The sequence below is a fragment of the Schistocerca americana genome, chromosome 1, assembly GCF_021461395.2.
Source record: "Schistocerca americana isolate TAMUIC-IGC-003095 chromosome 1, iqSchAmer2.1, whole genome shotgun sequence".
NCBI classification, from domain to species: Eukaryota; Metazoa; Arthropoda; class Insecta; order Orthoptera; family Acrididae; genus Schistocerca; species Schistocerca americana.
The window spans coordinates 1,041,034,122-1,041,053,409 of record NC_060119.1 but is presented as its reverse complement, the minus strand read 5'-3'; the positions used below and the strand labels follow the sequence as shown (position 1 = coordinate 1,041,053,409).

Below are 19,288 nucleotides of genomic sequence, written 5' to 3'. Positions count from 1 at the left end.
CGCCAAATCCGTTACTATGGCGATCCTTCGCCGATGCTGTACAAAGGCACAAGAAAAAGGAAAAGAGGTTGGCGGCTACGACAATAAGCGGTCGCCTATGTAATGTCACTATTCAGTATTTGAAAACGGTATTAATTCTTTCATAGTATGAAGGCTTTCACTACCGGATGAAATATCTTCTGGTAAACCTTGCGGGATGTAAGGTCGTGGTCCATGAAACTCTTCAGCTCCTAACGTTTCGTCCAGTGCTTCGCTGGACATCTTCAGAGGGGTGTTTCTCCTCCGGTGAGTCTTGCCGACTGACGGGTCGGACGTCTGAGAGCGACTTATGTATCGTAGAAAGTGGGCGTGACCAGAGTTACACGTGATATGCAGAGATAACCTTTGTCAGAGATAAAACTTAACTATCGATCGTAACTTTGTCACGGATAAATTCTTTCATTCAGACGGTTAATTCCATCAGGAGGGTGTGTTCTTCGAGTGAGTTGGCGATGGCCAACATGAAGGGTCGTGTATGTGACGACCGAAGCCATTGATGGTAACGAGTGTAAAGTTTTGTTAATTGCATCAGGTTGTGTGCATAACTCGCTTCACTGCTGAGAATATTTACGATGAAGGGTTATCAAGCATTATTGAATTTGTGTGTTAAAAATTTACACATGTGACACATTGTGTATTCATTTGGCGCAAGAATTTGGTGGTAACGATGCTCTTGTAAGACCTACAGCACAGAGTAAAATAGCACGTATCTTAAATTATACTGAATATAACGATTTTAGATGTAGACATTTTTTCTGTGACTGAAGACAGTGCACTGAACAATATTACATCAGTATTTACTTCATTTGCAGACTAATAGTTGTAGCTATTAGGAGTAGAATGTTTTAGGGTGCTTAATACATCCAAGTACATGTGGCAACAGCAAGCCATTAATGCTTACTTTACCCTTGGTAGCAGGTCAATTTTTGACATGCCTGGACGCTTGACGGTTATTCTATACCGACAAGTATAGTCCATATAGAGGTGCAGCTACGACTGTGCAGGAAGGAGATTATAATGTTTGTGAAGTGTTGGTGGAAAACAGTTTGACGCAGAGAAAGCAACCAGCCCACTTACGTGTGTACATATTCAAGGACCACATATAAAAATATCTGCAGTTATACCCGTTACAACCTGTAAAGAAGGGCTCTTTCCTGCGAAACAGGGTTTTTCTATTATTACAACCTTAAAAGCATCATTTCATAAACGAAGCCACGGCAATATCCTCTGCACCGAAGGGGACATCGTCTTTAGAGTACAATAGGAACAGATAGAGCACTGCAAGGTGTAACTGACGTACATTACCGGCTACAGCCCCTCACTTGTATAGTCAGTCTATTACAAACAGCTACCAAGACACAAGACACGCCTCTTGAAACAGAGGAGATGTAAGAGCCCCCCCACCCCCCCCTGCCCATTGTGCCGTCGTGAAGAAAATCTGCACTCTTCCTACATCCATCAGGTCAGAGTATGACAGAAAAGTAGCTGCGGTCTTTTCAAACAAACTGCTGCTGCCGAAAACGATTTATCACACGATACCCCATTTTACCAATGGGCGGCGATGTTTTGATTGTTGTGAATGCAGACATGTATATGTAAACAGATAAAGTATTTATTATGCAACGTTATATTTTCGAGATGATGATTAAAATTTTGTTACTGGCGCTCTTAAGTGTGGCCGCGGAGGTCTAGCGAATAGAGCACCGGATTCCGGCTCTGAAGATCCTGAATTCAACCGTGGACAGGGGAAGAGATTTTTGCTCGTCACAGTCCCTCTAGGACGGCCCGAGGTTCACTCAGCTCGCCCGCAAATGAGCACCGGAGATCCCTCCTGTGGGCAAAATGGATTGTCACGAGTGGGTCGCCATCCTCCCCCTTCTAGTTCCATGATTACACTCTAACGACAGTGAGATCAAAAGATGAGGAACCCCTTGAGTGCGAGGTCGCAAGTTCAGTCTTTAGTAAGATTCATTTGAAAACATTGTGTTAAACATGACAAGAAAAATATTAACTGCTAACTGACATTTCCTACTAAGAGAAAATGAACTTGAAAGGAACCTTGGATATTTTAAGTACCAGTAGAGTTGTACTAAGGTCAACTACACTCATGTTCATGATTGTGCGATCTGACTCATCTCGTCATGTTCTACGGCCTTCCGTGAACCATTCGCCACACACCTGTTGCACTGCTGAAATACTTTGTCCCACACGAGCAGCAATTTCTGAGATGGATGCGTCACATTCTCTCATATCAATAATGAGCCCTCTTTCAAATTCACTTATTTGACGGTATGATTCGTGCATACGTCTGCGAGGCATCTTGCTGGTCTACTCAAGCCACAGTGATCCATTATCTTCGGTTTATAGCGACAACGAGAGCAGCAGGTACATTTTGCCGGCTGCGTCCTGTTGCACCGCGGAGTCAATGTTGACACTGAGCCCGCTGGCCGACATGGTTCATATGCTTATCATTTCTGCAGATCATACTAGTGTACATGTCTTGTGAATATGAACTTCATATCTCTATTCGTTCGAGATGTTTTTTTTTTCTGAACATGAGTGTGATTCAGTGCCTTATCGCATTCGTATACAATTATGCCGACTGTTAATGTGGATAGAAAATTGGCTGCAAAGCTATGTATTGTACTGCGAGAAGTTGGAGGTGCTTTGCCTCGTACGATTCTTTTCGTAAGCGTGATCTTGCAAGGGCAGTAGGGAATATTTACGTCACAGGAAGCAAGAGTGCGAAAATTGGCGTAAGAGAACTACAAATACGATATAAGCACTGCTTTTGGCCAGTATCTGCTTTTGCTTTTGCTTCATTCCTGACCTGCGTAAAAAACCGTACTCCTTTAGAGTAAACTATAACTCTTAAAAAGTGTGCGACATTGGAAGTCTTACCGCCTGGAACCATTGGACAAATTCCACCTCTGGATGTTTCTTTTTCCCGTGCCTTTAAAACATATTCTCGCATTGTGCGCAGCCACGCTTGAAAGGATGGCCAGTATCACGATAAGTTCTACGGCAGACTGTTTCTCATTCGGTTGCATGTCATCAAATTCCATCAGATCGCATTACCCATTTACACCAATATGATTCTAAATGCATTGTTTAAAAGTAGATAACTGGCTGAACGTCATGCACGTTTTGTAATTCCCAAGGAGTTCACCTTCGATCTTGATTGTGCGAACGTTTTCGACCACTGTGGCGTGCCATTTTTCATTCGGTGTTCATGGCGCAAAGTAAAGGCTTTTTTCGAACACTTCCTGAATGTCGAAGTGTAATACATACATACCACTGAAGGATGATCTCTGCACCTCCTGGACACTCAATTTCTATTGCCCTACTGATGCACATGGTGAGATTAGCAGCTAATATCTTCCCTATCATAACTGTTAACACAACAATTTCAAACGAGCCACACTCGGGATTGAACTTGCGACCTCGCACTCAAGGGGTTCAAAATATGGTTCAAATGGCTCTAAGCACTATGGGACTTAACTTCTTAGATCATCAGTCCCCTAGACTTAGACCTACACTACTGGCCATTAAAATTGCTACCCCACGAAGATGACGTGGTACAGACGCGAAATGGAAATGTTGTGTGGCTATGGCCTCCCGTCGGGTAGACCCTTCGCCTGGTGCAGGTCTTTTGATTTGACGCCACTTCGGCGACCTGCGTGTCGATGGGGATGAAATGACGATGGTTAGGACAACACAACACCCAGTCGCTGAGCGGAGAAAATTTCCGACTCAGCCGGGAATCGAACCCGGGCCCTTACAATTGACAGTCTGTCACGTTGACCACTCAGCTACCGGGGCGGACAGACGCGAAATTAAACCGACAGGAAGAAGATGCTGTAATACGCAAATGATTAGCTTCTCAGAACATTCACACACGGTTGGCGCCGGTGGCGACACCTACAACGTGCTGACATGAGGGAAGTTTCCAACCGATTTCTCATACACAAATAGCAGTTGACCGGTGTTGCTTGGTGAAACGTTATTGTGATGCCTTGTGTAAGGAGAAGAAATGCGTACCATCACGTTTGTAGCCTATCGCGATTATGGTTTATCGTATCGCGACAGTGCTGCTCGCGTTGATCGAGATCCAACAACTGTTAGCAGAATATGGAATCGGTGGGTTCAGGAGGGTAATACGGAACGCCGTGCTGGATCCCAACGGCCTCGTGTCACTAGCAGTCGAGATGACAGGCATCTTATCCGCATGGCTGTAACGGATCGTGCACCCACGTCTCGATCCCTGAGTCAACAGATGGGGACGTTTGCAAGACAACAACCATCTACACGAACAGTTCGACGACGTTTGCAGCAGCATGGACTATCAGCTCGGAGAGAATGGCTACAGTTACCCTTGACGCTGCATCATAGACAGGTGCGCCTGCGATGGTGTACTCAACGACGAACCTGGGTGCACGGATGGCAAAACGTCATCTTTTCGGATGAATCCATGTTCTGTTTACAGCAACATGATGGTCGCATCCGTGTTTGGCGACACCGCGGTGAACGCATATTGAAAGGGTGTATTCGTCATCGCCATACTGGCGTATAACCCGGCGTGATGGTATGGGGTGCCATTGGTTACACGTCTCGGTCACCTCTTGTTCACATTGACGGCGCTTGGAACAGTGGACGTTACATTTCAGATGTCTTACGACCCGTGGCTCTAACCTTCATTCGATCCCTGCGAAACCCTACATTTCAGCAGGATAATGCACGACCGCATGTTGCAGTTCAGTTCCTGTAGTGGCCTATCTGGATACAGAAAATGTTCGACTGCCGGCCGGAGTGGCCGTGCGGTTCTAGGCGCTATAGTCTGGAACCGAGCGACAGCTACGGTCGCAGGTTCGAATCCTGCCTCGTGCATGGATGTTTGTGATGTCCTTAGGTTGGTTAGGTTTAATTAGTTCTAAATTCTAGGCGACTGATGACCTCAGAAGTTAAGTCGCATAGTGCTCAGAGCCAAATGTTCGACTGCTGCCCTGGCCAGCACATTCTCGAGATCTCTCACCAACTGAAAAAGTCTGGTCAATGGTGGCTGAGCAACTGGCTCGTCACAAATCGCCAGTCACTACTCTTGATGAACTGTGGTATCGTGTTGAAGCTGCATGGGCAGCTGTACCTGTACACGCCATCCAAGCTGTGTTTGACCCAATGCCCAGGCGTATCAAGGCCGTTATTACGGCCAGAGGTGGTCGTTCTGGGTACTGATTTCTCAGGATCTATGCACCCAAATTGCGTGAAAATGTAATCACATGTCAGTTCTAGTATAATATATTTGTCCAATGAATACCTGTTAATCATCTGCATTTCTTCTTGGTGTAGCAATTTTAATGGATAGTAGTGTACTTAAACCTAACTAACCTAAGGACATCACACACATCCATGCCCGAGGCAGGATTTGAACCTGCGACCGTAGCAGCAGCTCGGTTCCGGACTGAAGCGTCTAGAACCGCTCGGCCACAGCGACGGCCTCAAGGGGTTCCTTGTGATTCAGTCTCAATAGTTTGAGGACGTGTCAATATTTCAAGCAACTATAGATGCCTCCGTAAATTGAGGCGTGACTTGATGGGCAAAACTAAAATGGCGTTTTTCAACTTCACATATGCAAACATAAACTATAAAACTTTATTGAAAAATCAACTAGTCGTTTACTCTCCTTAGTGTAGGAGCAATTACTCCTTGAAAACTCGCAGCTGAGTAATACTAAACAGAAACGGACCTTCGCCTGACAAAGGGTAGTTAAAGCAGCAGCGGCAGCAGCAGCAGAGGCGACTCTGTCACAAAGACGGGCCCAGCTGTCGGCACTGGCAGGCAGCCACGCGCGGGGGCGGCACCGCGACCACCAACAGACGCCCACGCGGGCGGCGCGGTGCCAGGCTTGAATCACCTGCACGCTGTCGGGCGTCGGCGAAAGTCATTGCACCAGGTCCCCCCCTATCCGCTACCCTCGCGCTTGCCCGCGGAGGCTGTTAGTATACTCTTTCATAATCCGTGAGGGTTAACCACGGGTCATGCTAGTAATTTCTGCAAGCGCTATATTACCTCGGAAATATTCATATCCTTGTTCGAGCAAGCCATGACACAACTATTCCAGCAGGGGTATAAGTAACGCAACACATTTCCTTTTTTCTGGAATCGGGTCGGTTTTATTCAGGATTCCAATTCATATTATTCGTCACTCTCTTGGCTACAAAAATTCTATTTTTCAACTTAATCTCCGTTCAATGTGACGGCCCTACGTCGCCTTACTGGGAGGGCTGTATGTCTCCATGGTTCTACTCTACTGGTCGACGTCGGAACCTGTGATGATATTCCTGAAAAAATTATTGCTATTAGCCCCGTAGAGCTCAAGCAATTCCGCGAAGATGTTCGTTCGTTGCTCTTCACTGTCTTCTGCTTGGCGATGAAGAACTCAGCGGGCACACACCTTTGAGCACCGCGACTGGTGGACGAGTGTGTTAGCACTACCAATGGAGACGTCCAATTGTGCAGTGAGGTGTTTCTGATCCTTCGATCACATCGAACGAGAGCGCCCAAACGTTCCAATGAGAGTGTCGAAACGTTCCAACTTCGCAGGCGCCACAACTCTGAGCGGCTGGCCGGTACACGTGACATTGGACAGGATTGCGCTACCTTGTTGCAATGATGACGGACGCCTCGCGCAATGCTCTACCGTGCTTTTGTTCTCTCGCAGGTCTCCGTAGATATTCTGCAAGCGCCTATGAGTGTCTGCAATGCTCTTGTGTTCCGCAAAATGACACTCTTTGACAGTTCTCTGCTTGGAACCATAGAGTAAATATCTCTGGAGTGAGCATTCACATGCGCAGAACAGATTTTGTGTTGTCAACATACATTGCCGGCCTGGTCACGTGTTCTCGGGACGTCGTGTGTTTGTCCGTATAGTGCCCTGTATATTTCGAATGTCACTACATCCCTAGTACAGACGGATTCTTTTCGTACGTGTCATGGAATATTTATATCTGTTGCGCAGACATTTTAACAGTATCCATTTGATACCGGGAATAAACCAGCTACGTAACTTTTAAGGTCAAGTGATATTGCATTCTGCTTCTTTGCGATAGGTGTCACAGATCAGATGCACTCGATTTTTGGTAGTTTTCGGTATGATACGGCACTTTATAGTATTACAGAGCCTGACGTACATTTTTGCAGTGATAGTCTTGCAAAACGACTCGACAGTACGCTAGTACTTTTGCAAGTGTCCGAAAAACACCGAATTTGCCACACATTAGCGATTATATCCCTGCTAAATCGTCCTTTTTCTGCTATTTCTGCGTATTTATTTTCTCGTTTTTGCGACCTAAAGCACAATTTTTCTTACTGGTGACACTTTGAAGTGTTTATTTAACTCATTTTACGTACTTGCTCCCAGTTTATTAAATAAATAGTAGACTGAGTAACAAGGGGGAAAAAAGGCGATCGGAGAATAAATGTACCGTAAAGCAAATAAAGTTGGTCATGTAACAGTCAGCCCATACAACACCATTAAGGGAAATGGAAAGTGACACAAATGAAAGAGTTTGGGGACATGTTTACTAATATTTTACGCTTCTTAATCAAATGGCGAAGAAAATAAATTGAAGGCAAAATACACCAAAGAAGATGAATGTGCACTTTGATTAGCTACAGTATTGTGTTTTTTATTTTATTTGTGCAGAAAATGTATTTAAGCTGAATGCAGAAATTGGTGGTAGGTGCTGTGGAAAATTAAAAATAGTTGGTATAGCATCTACCTTCAGCCACACACGTCCAAATTTTTCTCTGCCTAACATTCCTCTTCAAAGTGTTTTGAACATACTTTGGAATATTTTGTGGGGACAAAATTACTCCTACTTATTTTCTGGAGCCACATCTTTACTCGTTGTTCGTCCTTCAGGAAACTAAAATATAAACCACAAATAATCATTCTCCAAGTCCTAGACACACTTAACTTGGTCTCCTACTGTAACTTTATAGTAAACAAAAAGATTTGGACACTCATATTATACGAAGACAACTACAGACTCCCAATCTGCTGAATTTATCTGTCTCACGTCTTTCAAATCTATATACATAATAGACAAGTCACTGATAAATGCATGGAGGATAGTATTTGCTGAAACAACTAACCATTCCCTTTCCTGTTCCACTAGAAAATTGAAAAGAGGAAGCGGTTGTTTGCAAGCTTTTGTAAGAGCCGTAATATCTATTATATAGTCATAAAATCGTAGAAAAATAGGTCTACAGAATCAAGCCTTAATTATAATGCGTCTCGAAATTTTTAAACATAGTACCCATGAAAAGTTGCTATCCCTCCTTTCACATATTTTTCTTTGTATACGTAGCAACAACAGTAATTCACCATCGCTATTACACTATCAACAAACGGTGAAAGCACAACAAAAACTCTTGATATTATAAACTTCAAACTCTGCGGAAAGCACACTCGCACAGCGAAGTCCCGAAAACATGTGACAATCCTGGTTTAATGTTGACAACATGCGCAGAACGCAATGCTCACTCCAGAGATATTTACTCTATGCTTGGAACACCCCTCCGTTACAGACGCCATTTTGAAGGCTACGTATAGCGCAGCCACCTGTTGGAACGTCATGAAACTGTAGACGCTGAAGAGGGAAAATTTCACGACGTCTCATAAAAAATTTCGCCTTTTGTCAAGCGAAAGTGGCCAAGAAGAAAATGTGTTGTATTGTCTATTGAACGCTCCTCGTATTTGAGACAGACGGAATACCCTGAGACTACAAGACGAATGTAGTCATTCCTAATGTGAAGAATAAGGTACTGACAGGTGTAAATATCGCCAAATTATCAATGTGATAAGTCGTGGCTGCAAAACACTGACAAGGGGACCCTCCATATTGTAAATCACGTATTTTTTTGCGCTTCTAATATGTTTTAGAGGTCCTTACCCGGAGTACTTGGCTATCCGGCTTTTTATCGACGGGACTTGGATTTTGAAAAAACTGATTTTGAAGATAATTGCACGATTTGTATACCTGTAACGTAACATATATTTCGAGCAAGTCAGCGTAGCGCAGCGGTAAAAGTTCATGGCTACAGCGCTGGAATCCTACACGTGTAATTTTCTTTTTATAAAATCGACCAATTTTTCAGTTTTATTTCAAAGAATATCAGCAAACAGTGTAAGGTGTGCGAAATTATAGAGATATATTCAGTTATTAATTCTTTAAAACATTCATTCCGTTTGTGGTTCGCATCATATTCCCCCAATTCATCTTCTTCTTTGAACTCTATCAATTCATAATCATTAATGATCTGTCTTTCGGCCAAGAGGTCCCGTATTGCGATACATATGTCATCACCAACTGCAACGGTATTGGCAGAGATCGCGCTAGGCGGTGTATTCGTTGCGAGATTCAAATCGCGGATGGGATTTACGGCATATTTAATGACATTTGTGATTTCGCCTTTTGATTATTCGTTCAACTCCTCTACTTATGGATCTTCTTCTGGCTTGGGGTTGGGTTGTTTGGGGAAGGAGACCAGCCAGCGATGTCATCGGTCTCATTGGATCAGGCAAAGAAGAGGAAGGACGTCGGCCGTGCCCTTTCAAAGGAACCATCCCGGCATTTGCCTGGAGTGATTTAGGGAAATCAGGGAAAACCTAAATCAGGATGGCCGGACGCGGTATTGAACCGTCGTCCTCCCGAATGCGAGTCCAGTGTCTCACCACTGCGCCATCTCGCTCGGTCAGTATTCACGGGAGAGGGGACGATAAAGGGTGGAGATCGATTTCAGGTAATACAAGAAGCGACTGTTGTACGAATATTTGGAACTCCAACTGCGAACCACAAACGGAATGAATGTTTGAGAAAATTAATAACTGAATATATCTTTATAATGTCGCACACATTACACTGTTTGTCGATTTTCTTTCAAATCAAATTGAAAAATTCGGTCGATTTTGAAAAAAAAAAAAAAAAACTACACGAGCAGAACACTACATCCAGCGTAGTAGCCGTGAACCTTTACCGCTGCGCTACGCTGGCTTGCTCGGAATATACAGGGTGAGTCACCTAACGTTACCGCTGGATACATTTCGTAAACCACATCAAATACTGACGAACCGATTCCACAGACCGAACGTGAGGAGAGGGGCTAGTGTAAGTGGTTAATACAAACCATACAAAATGCACGGAAGTATGTTTTTTAACAGAAACCTACGTTTTTTTAAATAGAACTCCGTTAGTTTTGTTAGCACATCTGAACATATAAACAAATACGTAATCAGTGCCGTTTGTTGCATTGTAAAATGTTAATTACATCCGGAGATATTGTAACCTAAAGTTGACGCTTGAGTACCACTCCTCCGCTGTTCGATCGTGTGTATCGGAGAGCACCGAATTACGTAGGGATCCAAAGGGAACGGTGATGGACCTTAGGTACAGAAGAGACTGGAACAGCACATTACGTCCACATGCTAACACCTTTTTATTGGTCTTTTTCACTGACGCACATGTACATTACGATGAGGGGTGAGGTAAACGTACACACAGCGGAGGAGTGGTACTTAAGCGTCAACTTTAGCTTACAATATCTCCGGATGTAATTAACATTTTACAATGCAACAAACGGCACTGATTACGTATTTGTTTATATGTTCAGATGTGCTAACAAAGCTAACGGGGTTCCATTTAAAAAAACGTAGGTTTGTGTTACACTAGCCCCTCTCCTCACGTTCGGTCTGTGGAATCGATTCGTCAGTATTTGATATGGTTTACGAAATATATCCAGCGGTAATGTTTGGTGACTCACCCTGTATATAATGTTACGCGTATACAAAGCGCGTAATGAACTTCAATATCGATTTTCTCACAACCAAGGCCCGTCGCCAAAAAACCGGATAGTCAGGTATTCAGGGTAAGCGCCTCTACAACACATTTGAAGCGCATGAAAAACCGTGATTTACAGTATGGAGGGCTTACTTGTGAGCCGGTCGTTGTGGCCGAATTGTTGTAGGCGCTTCAGTCAAAAACCGCGCTGCTGCTACGGTCGCAGGTTCGAATCCTGCCTCGGGCATGGATGTGTGTGATGTCCTTAGGTTAGTTAGGTTTAAGTAGTTCCAAGTTTAGGGGACTGATGACCTCAGATGTTAAGTCCCATGGTGCTTAGAGACATTTGGACCAAAACACAGACACAAATTGTTTACACAGAAATGGAAAAACTGGTAGAGACCAACCTTGGAGTGATGCGTTTTGTTTCCATAGAAATGTTGGCATACGCGAGACGACACTGGTCTTATGATGTATACCAGAAAACAGACCGAAGAAGGTAAACCTACGCCTGTAGTATTTCTAGATTTCTAGAATGTGACTGCAGTATACCATCTGAAATTCTGAAAGTAATAAGGGTATTAATACAGGGAATGAAACACTGTGTGCAACTTGTACTGGAACTAGACAAGTTGTAGGAGTCGAAGGACATAAAAGGGGAACAGTGGTGCAGACAGAGTTGTAGCTCATCCCGGATCTTAATAAATCTGCACACCGAGAACAATAAAGGACACCTAGAAGACATTTGGAAAAGACATTAAAGTTCAAAATGAAATAATACTTCAGTGCACGCCGATGTCCTTGTAGTACTGGCAGAGTCGGTAAAGCGTTTGGAAAAGCAATTGAAGGGAACGGGTAGTGTCTTTAAAACGCGTTAGAAGATGAATACCAGTGAAGAAGGATATTTGAATGCAGTTAAATTAAATCAGGTGATGTTGAAGGAATTAAATTAGGAAATGAGACACTAAAATTAGAAGACGAATTTCTTTGTTTGGGCGATTATGAACGAACAACAGATGACATAAAATGCAGACTGGCAACAGAAAGGAAAACATTCTGAAAAAGATAAATCTGATGACATCGAATATGTATGTGCTATAAGTGTTCAGAAGTCATTTCCGGAGTGCAGTCATGTACGAAAGTGAAACGTGCCCACAAACAGTACAGACAAGATGAAAACGAAGAAAAAGAGAATAGAAGGTTTTTCTATGTGGTACTGCAGAATAATGCCGAAGATTAGATGGATAGATCTCCATTCAGCTCAACTTTCAAGTACTTTGCCGCCCTTGACAGAATTGCGCGGTCATCTGCAAACACCGAAGTGTTCATTTCTTTTCTCTGAACTTTAATGTCTTCCCTTTCAGGCGCTTCGACTCTTAAAACTTCAGTCTAGTTCCTGTACACGTAATGTATAACCTTTCTCTCCTTGTATTTTGTCGCTTTTACTTTCAGAATTTGGTTATTGGAGGTACTGAACCGAACTGGGGAAAAAACGAATTTATGGCACATACTGACTAAAAGAAAGAATCCGTTGATAGGACATAGCTTAAGGTATGATGGAATCTCAGTTTAGTAATGGAATGACGCTCGAGAGGTAAAAATTGTCGAGAGAGATCCAGCTCTAATACAGGTCGCAGGAGTTATGTCGAGATGAACAGGCTTGCACTGGATACACCATCGTGGAGAGATGGTTCAAACCAGTCCTCGGACTGAAAACGACAACAGTAGCAAATATGACAGAAGGAGTTAGCAATCTGTGGATAGACACAGGACGACAATAACGAAATTGCTACGGTGGCATCAATATTGGCGGAGAGTACATGTTGACGATAAGGCGTGCCTGACAAGTCACTAAGGATTATATCCATGACTGACAGTGCATGATGAATACGTGTTCAAGATACATTCCTGTAAGTTACTGAAAGGTTGTTTATGAAGTCTGCATCACTGAGCTTGTTTGACTGCAACAGACTGTAACAGATTCCTGAGTAGTTTAGGCCTCTGATAATGTCTCCAGAAAAAGATGAGGAATGTCTGCCACTCCTATACCAAACTGTCAAGTGTCAGCAAAATCCTAGCAATATTTGTACCATGTTTTATTTGAGCCTCATGATAGATAATGCAACTATGTCAAAATTATTTTGTATTCTAGTCCGCATCAACGCAAAAAATGCACTACTTCAAGAGATCTCTCGGTATAACCAGAACCCACGTATCATCTTCTGTCTTGCGTTTGGAGCAACATATACACTGTACAAGACACGATAGAATGTGTAACGAAGGGTTCTTTTACCTCTACAGCACAAAGTTTCTTCGCCACAATGATCGATACGTCCTACACACACGGGGTGGATATAATCGAACCTTCGCTACTTGAGGGGGCGTCCATGAAAAACTACTTATCGTAGGCTGATGAAACTTAGTAGGAACATTTAGTAAGGACATGCAGGTGAGAAATAATGACTAAATCATTCAAAGAAATATATTTTAAATTCGACGCGAGAGGGGGTAACAGTTAATTCCTTACAATGTTCTGGGTTTCAAACGCTCTCAATATGATGGCCACCTGCATCCATGACAGCCAGGTACCGCACTAGAGACATAATTTCAGAGTTGTTTGAAGTATTTTCCGAACAGTGGACCATGGAATGTTCAGCTGTCGTGACACAGGTGGTGCACTGCTTGACGATCACACATTGCATCCAGCGTCCTCAGCCATGGCAACAGAAACTTCTTCAACAATTTATGACTCCATTGGCTGTCGGTCTCTCTTAGGAAAAATAACCAAATTAATTCGAACTTCAGAATCATGTTCTTCAACTCCGGTCCGGAAGGAGGACCTCTCCGTGTCTCGTAATACGTCGACACTCGCGAAGAGAAGCAGCATTATTGCTGTTTTGATGAAACAGTTTTACGAAAAAAGCCCTGCCCACATTGTCCCAGACCCATGTTGACTGCCTGCAATTGTAATGCACACCGATTACTGTGTTTCAACCCTATGTTGCCGTACCACTACAATCGCCTAACGGCAAATCATGACACTAACATTACTAACAAATCAAATCCTGCAGCTCACAAACTGCACATCATTCCTATAAAGATGGGCAAGCGTACAGTGGGTAGTCTTCCATCTACATTGGCTCAGGAAACAAAAGTTCAATTATTGACTATTTCACTTCAAGAAAGGTTGCTTCTTCGAATGCTACAGTTACTGTCACTGTCGAACAGTGTACTAAAGCGAATGATGCTCGTAAATCACGGGACAACTGCGTGTTATTTAGACGTGCATCGGTTCACAATTACCTGAGAAATAATGGGCACTGTCAGGCATCCAAACACATATAACATTTGATTTTCACAATGTAGACAGGTTTTTATTACTAAATGTGAATCCCTCTATGCAGAGTGTAAACCGAGATCTCTTGCAATTTGCTTTAGCATTTTTACAAGCGTTTTAAAAGGAATAGAACTGTAGTTATCTAACGTACTGCGTCTGTTTCGCTGTACAGCGCATCGACGTACATACACTACGAACTCAACACGCGTGTTACTCTCTTGGTCACTGTACATGGTTTTCCGCAATTTATAGTACGCCGAGGGGTACGTAATGTTTTGTACGCATAGTGTTCTGAACTCTGAGAGGCCTGTGAACCGAGATATTGAAACAACTAATTTTATAATGGGTTCGTATACTTTTCACAGCTTTATTCAGTAGCTCTAGGAAAGTCAATTACAGTGATATAGCATCTGTTAGTATTGACGTTGAAATCTTTGGCAAGAAGATTCCGAGAAAATCACTGGATTGGAAAGGAATACGGCCAGAGTCAGCTGTTCCGCCGGCCTTAGTGGCCGAGCGGTTCTAGACGCTTCAGTCCGGAACCGCGCTACCATGGCATTCGAAGAAGAATGATGGTGATTGAAATGTCGTGCCAAGATCCCGCAGCAACGAGGAACGCCCTTGTTTTAATGATGTCCACCCCAAATCCTGTGTGTCCTTATTTCTGCTCTTCTTTTAACTGTCTCGATGCACTTGGTTAATCCTGTCTGGTAAGTAGAGGACGGACAAGCAGATCTATTGCATCTTCTAAGCGTTCAGCCAATAAATCGCAGTCTTTGGTTCACCTTCCTCAAAACATTCTCATTGTGTTCTATCCAGTTTAAGGTGTTCGTAATTGTAATTGCTAAGTATTCAGTTGAATTTATAGCGTGTAGTTTGACTGGTTTATTGTGTAACCGAAGAGTAACGCATTCCTTTTGTGGTGTCACCGCCAGACACCACACTTGCTAGGTGGTAGCTTAAATCGGCCGCGGTCCATTTAGTACATGTCGGACCCGCGTGTCGCCCTGTGTGATCGCAGACCGAGCGCCACCACAAGGCAGGTCTCGAGATACGGGATAGCACTCGCCCCAGTTGTACGGACGACATTGCTAGCGACAATACGGACAAAGCCTTCCTCTCATTTGCCGAGAGACAGTTAGAATAGCCTTCTGCTAAGTCCATGGCTACGACCTAGCAAGGCGCCATTAGCCTTACCTAGTTGAGAGTTATCGTATAAATGTCTCAAGAAGTACGTTGTAAACCAACAAAGATTAAAAGTTAAGTATATTCCAAAGCTACGTATTTTCTTTATAGCAGTCATAACGTATCCTGTTGCAGACTTGACGCCAGTCGGCGTGTGTGTACGCGTGCCTTTCGGCTCCCTTCTCAGTGTGGCGTAGTTAGCTTGTTACGCCACAACAGATTGATCCCTTCCTCGTCGCCAATCTGTTGTGGCGTAACAAGCTAACTACGCCACACTGAGAAGGGAGCCGAAAGGCACGCATACACACACGCCGACTGGCGTCAAGTCTGCAACAGGATACGTTATGACTGCTATAAAGAAAATACGTAGCTTTGGAATATACTTAACTTTTAATCTTTGTTGGTTTACAACGTTCTTCTTGAGACATTTATACGATAACTCTCAACTAGGTAAGGCTAATGGCGCCTTGCTAGGTCGTAGCCATGGACTTAGCAGAAGGCTATTCTAACTGTCTCTCGGCAAATGAGAGGAAGGCTTTGTCCGTATTGTCGCTAGCAATGTCGTCCGTACAACTGGGGCGAGTGCTATCCCGTATCTCGAGACCTGCCTTGTGGTGGCGCTCGGTCTGCGATCACACAGTGGCGACACGCGGGTCCGACATGTACTAAATGGACCGCGGCCGATTTAAGCTACCACCTAGCAAGTGTGGTGTCTGGCGGTGACACCACGACACATCCATGCCCGAGGCAGCATTCGAACTTGCGACCGTAGCAGCAGTGCGGTTCCGGACTGCAGCGCCTAGAACCGCTCGGCCACAACGGCTGGCTACTGAACTCAAACCCATAGCGACCGGAATACCAACATGCAAAACAAAAAAGCTATGAACTTATTCACCAACCTAACATAATCCGGACGCTGTGGTTCTAGGCGCCTTATTCCGGAGCAACGCTGCTGCTACGGTCGCAGGTTCGAATCCTGCCTGGGGGATGGATGTGTGTGATGTCGTTAGGTTAGTTAGGCGTAAGTAGTTCTAAGTCTAGGGGACTGATGACCTCACATGTTCAGTCCCATAGTGCTTAGAGCCGAGCCAACCTAACATAAAAAAACCTCATTTTCTATAAGACATACGTACAGGGTAAGCCATAAGTTTTGTATACGGCATTGCGCCATATGCTGGGTTCTGGTGCATCAGATGCGGCTTCAGAAATGTGTTTAAAATGTGCGTACGTTTCCAGGTTTTTATGGAAACCAGTGTCGTTTCATCAGTTACCATTCCGACAGCACTTGTTTGACATTCGCCATATTGAAGTAGCACGTCGAACTTCTCAGGAGTGCTGTATATGCCTACATGCAAGAAATGTTAAAGCAGAGCCGGCCGCGGTGGCCGAGCGGTTCTTGGCGCTTCAGTCTGGAACCGAGCGACTACTACGGTCGCAGGTTCGAATCCTGCCTCGGGCATGGATGTGTGTGACGTCCTTAGGTTAGTTAGGTTTAAGTAGTTATAAGTTCTATGGGACTGATGACCTCAGATGTTAAGTTCCGCCCTAGTACACGACCCCGTTAACTAAGTGAGGTGATAAGAATGGTGTCTTTGTCGTCTTAAAGGCATTCTTAACTAACATCAGCCCAATAACTCCAATCTCAAAGGTGTCTAATACTCACGACCATTTTGTTTCTCACAGTGGCGCTAGCAGCATCACTGTTATGCGACTGGTGCGAAATTTTAAAAAACACCATCTATCAGGTGTACGCCTCGCGGGATTAGCGGAGCGGTCTTAGGCGCTGCAGTCATGGACTGTGCGGCTTGTCCCGGCGGAGGTTCGAGTCCTCCCTCGGGCATGGGTGTGTGTGTTTGTCCCTAGGATAATTTAGGTTAAGTAGTGTGTAAGCTTAGGGACTGATGACCTTAGCAGTTAAGTCCCATAGGATTTCACACACATTTGAATATTTTTTTTGTTAAATCCCATAGTGCTCAGAGCCATTTGAACCATTTATTAAAGCAGATACGATCTGAGGACAGTCAACGCAGTTCCTGTTAGTCCTGGAGTACAGACAAAACACAATCGAAAGACTTGATACAGTGAAATAGCTCGGCATGAGCGTGTTAACAATGCAACAGCCGAATTCGCTCTAATTCCTACTGAATTTCAGAATATTTCTGGGATTCTTTTGGGAAGTGTTTCTATCTCTGAATTAACAAGCACTATATGACCATACTCTTCTTTTTAAGTGCTTTCGCACGCCGTTAAAAAATATGTCGTTCTATTTAAAAAATGATAGTTGCTTCATTTATCTTCATCGATAGAAGTGTTAAGATTCTGTATTAAATACCCTTAGCGTACTACTATTTGTCAGAAACTTCGGTTAGATCTCTGGAGCCGTTCACGAAATAAAAGGGGTGTTACGTCTTACGTGACTCACCCTCTGTCACGGACCTGTAGATCGTATTTTTTATCGCGGAATTTCCAAGATTATCTCGAAACAAGGCTCTGAAGTAAACTCACTTGAGCACGAAAAGGTGTAAGGCTCAGCGGCCGTAGCCAATAAAACATTAAAAAATGAGAACCCTATTTGGGCTCCTCAACTGTATTTCATTTCAAAGGGGCTTTCCGGTACATGAGACTAAACTTTTATGACCCACTGTATTTTCAAACTGACATACTGTGTCGTTCATTACTGTAGGCGTACGACTATGACAGCACGAAAAATCGTTCAAATGGCTCTGAGCACTATGGGACTTAACATCTGAAGTCCCCTAGACTCAGAACTACTTAAACCTAACTAACCTAAGGACAGAATTGTAAGGGAAATCAGCATTTGCCGTATTTTGTTGTTTTATTGTCAGCAAAATCGATTTTCGGTCACTTAGTGACCATCCTCAGTGCCGTAATATACAATTAAAATTGGTAGGCACTGGTATCAAGCTATAACCACAAGCTTAGAACGATTAAATAAATCACATGTGATCGCTCTAAGCTTGTGGTTATAGCTTGATACCGGTGCCTACCAATTTTAATTGTATATCACAGCACTGAGGATGGTCACTAAGTGACCGAAAATCGATGTTGCTGACAATAAAACAACATAATACGGCCAATGCTGATTTTCCTTCCAATTCTATCCACTGTTTGGTCGTGGTGCACACAACACGCCATGGAGTCGCCAATCAATAACCTAAGGACATCACACACATCCACGCCAGAGGCAGGATTCGAACCTGCGACCGTAGTGGTCGCGCGGTTCCAGACTGTAACGCCTAGAACCTCTCGGCCACCCCGGCCGGCTGTGACGGTACCTCCAGAACAATAGAGAAAGATGAATGGAATGAAATAGAGTAAGGAACTGACAACTTACTCCAATTTGCTTCTTGGGCACCTATTTTTAAGAACGTTTGGTAGGTTACCTCGAAGCGATGAGTGTCCTTGGTGCTGTCACTGCTCACTCTGAGTTTGTTTAGTGGAAGTGCTCCAGCTGCGCAGTGTACCCGCCGAGTAGGGTCTGCTCAGTGGACGTCGCTGGCGGCTGCCGAGGAAGCGCCCTGAGAATGGCGCCCCTGTGGTTCCGTCCCTCAGGGTCCCCCGCGAGAACAATGCCACGGCCGCGATGCCAGGTACTGAGGTCGCCAGAGTGGCAGCGGCGGTGCCGTGCGGCGGTGTGCCACTGCGCCGCGCTGTATAAATAGCCTGGCAGCCGGACTGCGATGCGTCAGTCGGGCGCCGAAACGGCGATACCCGCTGCCGGCGGGAGTTTTCCGCTCCTGCTGTGGTCGCAAACGTACGAATGTCCCTGACGTAGCGTCTGTACACCTGTGACATTTGTGGCTCACGTCTCTATTAATGATTGTAATAATACTTGTCCATCGCCGCGAGGATGGAGAAGATGCGAGGG

At 44.2% G+C, this 19,288-nt stretch overlaps 1 protein-coding gene across 1 annotated transcript in view; it reads right to left on the bottom strand.

Moving 5' to 3' along the window:
• The window catches only part of LOC124549434, a 96,098-nt gene extending 77,066 nt beyond the window's left edge, over positions 1–19,032 (bottom strand). Inside the window, exon 1 of the mRNA XM_047125244.1 lies at positions 18,804–19,032. The gene's annotated coding sequence lies outside the window, so the exon portion shown is untranslated. The remainder of the gene's footprint in view (positions 1–18,803) is intronic.
• Between the last annotated feature and the right edge of the window lie 256 nt (positions 19,033–19,288).